We start from the raw sequence: 6,587 nt of genomic DNA on the forward strand, positions 1-6,587 counted from the left end.
TCTATTTCTTGATATGACTTAGGGATTTCACAAGCTATTGACTGTGCACATAAGTAGGAAATATGCTCCTCGTTATAATCAATATTGGGCATATTTTCAATTCGTGCACTCCGTCTTGGCTAGTTTTCATTTTCGTCAGTTTGAGAGTTTTCGCCTATATATGGCATTTTATTAACTTCACCTGTTTTAGTGTCAGATTTGTTAATGTTACTCTCTTTGTTTTTACTGACTTCATTTATACTGATTTCTAAATTTTGATCAGTTTTCTGTCTTTTGAATTTTCATGTTAAATTTCGCTGATGTGTACAGGAGGTCGTGAAGATTTGAAATTAAATTCATCAAAGATAACATCACGAGCTATTATGAATTTATTTGTTTCAACATTTAGTACCTTATAGCCATTTTGATCATAGCCCACGAGTATACCTTTGAATGACTTTTTGTCGAACTTACCCTTTTTGGTTTTATCATGAATATTAGGCTGTACTACCAAAAGTTTTTAAATTGTTCAAGTTAGGTTTTTTATTATGCCAAAGTTCATAAGGAGTTTTATTTTGTAAAACGGCTTTTGTAGGCGTTAGATTTAGCAAATATGTTGCAGTTAGAATAGCCTCCCCCCACAACTCTTTGCTTAAATCGGCACCATGAATCATGGCTCGGGCCTTTTCAACTAATGACCTATTCATCCGTTCGGCTACTGCATTTTGTTGAGGGGTATAAGGTACACTTAAATGATATTGTATTCCCTTTTGTACACAAAAAGCTTTAAATTCATTCGACAGATATTCATTCCCGTTGTCATAATATGGATACGCAATTTTTAAATTAAAATGTGCTTCACTTTTATGAACAAAATCTTGAAATACTTTAAATACTTCAGATTTATAATTAAGCAAGTAAACGTATGAGGTTGGCAGTATTAAGAGTAATCTTGCAACCTTGCTCATTTCATTTAATTTTTCACCTGCCGCCTGTAGTTCCACAACCATTTCATCGAAATTTATAAAATGTTTTGTGAGAGGAGTATCTCCTTGTAGTTTTAAGCTCAGCAATTTCTTTTCCACGGCCAACTGTGTTGCTAAACTTTTTCGCTCAAAAATTGAATACAACTTATGTAAAATAACTCGAGAAGAATCTTCCTCTGTTGCGAATCCAATCATAGAATCACTTAAATGTTCAATAATAATTCCTTTCGCAGTTCTTTCTTGTTTTCGCCATTCATCAGTCACAATTTCAGGAGGATCTCTATTAAGAACTTGTAACGCATCTTCTTCAGCTATCAGCGCTCGAATTCGAAATTTCAAAATGCTGAATCTATCTCCATTGAACGGTTTAATATTCCGTTTCGTTTTCTTCACTTCTTCATTCATGATCACCACTTTAATTACCACTTTAACTTTCGGAACTCTTACCACGATTTTAATTAATTATTATTTTCCTTTTATTCCGTACCTGGGCCCATAACCTAAAGGTAGTGACAGGGAAGGAACAAGGAATAATTAATAAATGTTCTTTTATAAAATTGAGTAGAAGTATTTTATTAAAAGGTCTGAACGGTTCGAGAGCAGATAAAGAACTAACTAAAGCATATGCTCTCTGCGACACGATCTCCATGCCACCCAAGTTGTTTATATAAACATTCTGGAGAAAAAGTCGACCATAATAATTCTAAGAAATACATTCATGTATCATGTAGTACAAAGTAACTTGAATTATTTTTGCTCATTCCAATAAAGAGGAATGTAGAAGGAAGGATTGTAAATGGGAGAGGAAGTAGATGTAAGAGAACTGTAAATATTGTAAATAGTAGATAAGTATTAGGCGTTAGCCGCGGAGACAAAGGCTGGCAATGCGAGGAAATAGAGACATGCGTGCGGGGCGAGGCGCAGCGAGGAAGGTTAGGATATAGAAGCGAACGGATTAGTTATAAGGTGTGGATGGATGGTAATTTGTAAGAGATAGTTGTAAGAAAATTCTGTAAAAAATGGAGGTGTAAGCAAGTCAATTTTTTAAGGCCAGCAGGCCGAAAAATAAACGTTTATCTATCTAAAAGTAAAATTAAGCGCCCAAAACGCCGAATTCCAAATTAAAGTAACTTGCTTCTTGCAACCTATTAGAAAATTTTATAAATGCAGAGCTACCGTATTTTATTTTTCTAACATTAAAATAATTTTTACTTTTGAGATAATGTGTGGAAGTACAATTGAAAAGGACACTTATAGCCGGTTTTTCCTTTTTCTTTATTTGCACTACTTTGCAATATTTTCCTTACGTCTTAAAATAGGTCATATTTGTTATTATTACTTAAATCTCGTATAATATTAGAGCTTCGCATTTAATTGATTTTCTTATAATTTGAAACTTGATATCGAATGGCAAATTTTTGAGATTTGGAAAAATTTAGTAAATATCCGGGTACCCGAGTTTTCGGTATCCGAGATATATATAACTGCCCGCGAAGTCCTAACCCTAGTAACGTTAGCTTGCTCTAGTCCAAGATCCGTGAACATTTGAATTGGATAAATGAAAAGTGGCTCTTTTTAATACAAAGTAATATTAAAAGTTTCTAGGTTATTCACAAAACAAGTTAAAAATTTAAGTTATTCAGATCCAAAAGAAAAAATGAACATTTTTGTATAATAAAAGCATTTTTTTATTTATCCAATTTAAATTTTGGTGAATTTTGATTAGAGCAGCTGGTGCTACGAAACAGCTGTAAGGTCCCCTATCATTAGGTGGGAAGACGTGCACGCTACAAATTTCACTTAAGATATTGACCACATCTATCTTCATTTAACCATAATTTAACTATCTCAATTTAATCTGTTGTAAAATATCAGAATGCTTATGAAGATTCTTTTTTGTGTTTGTGACGTCAAGTCACTCCAAAGAAGAGTTATTTTGTGGGTCTTCATTCACTTCTATTTACTAATAAAAAAAACGTTTTACTTTATTAAAATTTTTATCAATACTTTTAATTTAATTGCATGGACCTGTTCCCCACTGTAAGCTAAGACTGCGATTGATTTTACTCAGTCAAAGTTCATCGATACTAATACAGTGAAACCTCTCCACATCGGACACTCACGGTGAACGACTTTCAGTCTGCTTAGGAGAGGTATCCGACCCAGAGAGGTTTCCACCCCGGAGAGTGAGTCGCTAAACAGTCATATGGTTATATGTACATACATATTACATATTATGTATATGGACTATTATTAATAATTTATACAGTAAATAATTACTAATAATTATAAATAAATAAATTTAAAAAATGAATTAATCAAATAAATGAGGAAATAAAATAAAATTACGAGAAAAAAATTAATAAATAAAAATAATTAAAAAATAAAATGAGTGAAAAAAAATCTAGTGACGATACAATTACTTTGATCTCTGCCCCTATGTCTACCAACAAGCTAATGAGTCAGATTGTATTGAGACTGTCCGTCTCGTAGAGGTAAATTCATATTTGAAAACAATTTAATATCGAAACGATGCTTTCCCACAAATGGCCCATTCGGTGAAAATGGATGTTTCACCAATGGCCAAGTCTGACGTCACACTACGTGACTACTACTAATAAAAATGTGTGAAATTACATTCCGATCAAACCAGTTTTGACTTTTTCCAGTTGAATCAAATGGTCTAAGAAATAAGTCGTTAAACCCTTATACCGCAAAATATGTGAGTTCACGTCTAGCTTATTAGGTAATGCTTTTAATAACATCCAATATACTGATCATGGTCGTCAGGCTCTAGGTTTTTTCTACAAATGTAACATGAAACTATAATTAAAATATAATGTCTCGTAAAGTTTCGAACTCTATGATTTTATATTAGGAAATCATATAGGGGTTACAGTCCGGAAGCCACATAGGGGAGATGGTATGATCTAAAACATCCCTGGGGTTTTTAAATGAATATTATGCAGAATGTTTTTCTGAATCTGACGATATGAGGTGATATCTCAAATTCATGGTCATTCATTAGATGTTATTAATTCAACGTTTTTTTCACCCATCATGATGTATCTCTTATAATTATTGAATTTAAGCAGCAAAAATAAGCTATTAGGTGTTAGTAACATTAATAATTTGTGTCCTATACCATTTGTTGTACCCAATAGTTTTTTGCGAAAAGAACTCAAAAGAATCATAATTAATTTTGATGTGTTGTTTATGGATATTTTCCAGGCTCGTTCTCGGAATTATCCAGATTATGATAACAGGAATAAAACTTTTTTTACCAATTAGCATCTGACCCATAGTTTTATGAAAAGCAAATGCAGCAAAATTTATTCGATCCTGATATTAGCCTACAATTATTAAAATGTTCACATAATGTTTTCTCATTTAACTAAAAGACCATGAAAATCTAAAATTCAATTAAAAGAAAAGAAATTTTTAATGCTCAACTAGGATTGAATATATTAACCGATTGTTTACTATATTTTTTTATTTTCTCGTAAGAATCTGAAGAAGCTCACGGAACACGTTAAAAATGATTTTACAGAATTTTAATCTTTTCTAACTGGAATCAATATTTAAATAATGGAATGGTCGCTTTCCTCACGTCCCTGTACGAAAAGGTTACTGGACCGCATCTGAGATGAGCCAGAACCCCCAGACGGGTCCCGAAGGCACGGGTACGGGACGTCCCGTTGCGTCGTCAGTCTTGCTCATCCGCTCGTCTCTAGAACTCGCCCACTCTCTAAGTGGCCTTGTGCACGAGTGTTCTCGACCCCACTTCAAACTATCTCCTAAAGAACATCGCCACGACGCCCTGACGTCTCACAGCCTGCATCAACTCCAGCTTCCACTACTCCGTCCGGCAATACCGGGTTCCTTATTTTCGGCATTCCACATCACATTTCCCTCCTCAGCATTACCCCCGTAATAATAGATGGCACTATTTATTACTACATAGCTCTCCGCCTGTTGCTGCGTTGTTTTCAAGCAAAAGACAAAAGTAAACTTTCATTGATAATAAAAATTTTGGAACACATATAATCATTTTAAAAAATACTACTTATATAAGAATGAAAATATAATTTGTATATCTATGCATAAAAATGATTGTGCCCAATTTATATACTCTCAGATCAATAGCTTTGCATCCTTCGTGAGGATATCTCGGAGGAGTCTGAAATCTGGTCCATTAATTGTTCAGTTTATGGTGGGACGAGAACTTTTACTGATTTAAATCGAAGACTAAAACCGACGATGGATCAAAAGATTAAAAGACTGTTCACGGTAAGGGTTCGAAACTTCGCCAACAATTGAGGATCTACCAACACACACTGAACAAGTCAGAGAGAATCAAGATTCTCGCTAACCCATTGCACCTCGTCAATGATCTTTCTGTTTCTTTTAAAAATTCACCCTATCCCAGCGAGGAAGAGATTTTTTTAGATAGGTTTATAAGGTTCCAGCAGAAAAATTGAATGAAGAAAATAACAATTGCATCCGCTTTAAGGAGGTCAGAGCAACTACCTCGTAACATCTGAGAAGGAATGTGCAGAAACAGATAGTATCAAGAATTTCTAATGAAAGAAGTTTACTTCTACACATGAACATCTGGCCCGCATCTTCACCCCATATTTAAAGTCGAAAATGCATATTCTGCAGTGGCTGGTGTTAAAACGCACTGTAGTCCTACCGAAAAAAGGCTACTTTACAACCTAATGAACTACAGATCAATTACTTGTCTAAATTCGCAATATAATATCTTTACATCAACACTAAACGACAGCATTTTTCGAAGAATTAGACCAGTCTGAAGAGAGATGTACGAACAATGTGGCTCGAAAAAGATGTAGCAGGTTGCCGAGAGAACCTACTAATTGACAGGTGCGTCTGCAAGTATTAGCGTCTGTAGTATTCCACACGCGCTGCCTCTCGATGGCCTGGATGAACTACCGGACAGCTTTTCCTCAACTATATTTGGTTCACTATCTTACCTGTCAATTATCGTCTGACAACGAACTGCATTACATTCCAGAGAGGTTTTTATCAGGGCGACATCATGGGCCCTTTGCTCTTTTGCATCACATTTTTTCCACTATCTTCCACACTGGACAATTATCCTGAGTACCTCTGCGGCGAAAAAAATCATCGCGAGCATAAGGTCAATCATATATTTTATATGGATGACCTTAAGATCTATGCTTCTAGATTAAAGCAATTTCAGACTGCTTTAATTATTGTCGAGGGGCACACAAAAGAGATTTGTATGGACTTTGGTTTCGACAACTGTGCCAAGCTTAATCTGGCTCGGGGACCCCGAGCTTGTGGATATGAGTGCTATTAGAAGTATTTACGTCAATTCCGCTTTTATACATCCCACGCCAAAAAGGCGAGCGCGGACTTCTGAATCTTCAGTGTCTTTATAATCGAATTATACCAGGTACAGCTTACATAGTCGCAAATGGCAGAGATTCTTCCTTAAAAATGATCAGGAAACACTAGGTGATTGGTGAAAGAACGTTCCTTTTCAAAGTCGCGGAGCAGCCGGCCGAAACCCGTGGCCTGAATTTTGACATTAAAAGTGAGAAAAGTGAATTACTGCATCTAGATGCCACACTT

The sequence above is a fragment of the Belonocnema kinseyi genome, chromosome 1 (genome assembly GCF_010883055.1).
Source record: "Belonocnema kinseyi isolate 2016_QV_RU_SX_M_011 chromosome 1, B_treatae_v1, whole genome shotgun sequence".
Lineage (NCBI taxonomy): Eukaryota > Metazoa > Arthropoda > Insecta > Hymenoptera > Cynipidae > Belonocnema > Belonocnema kinseyi.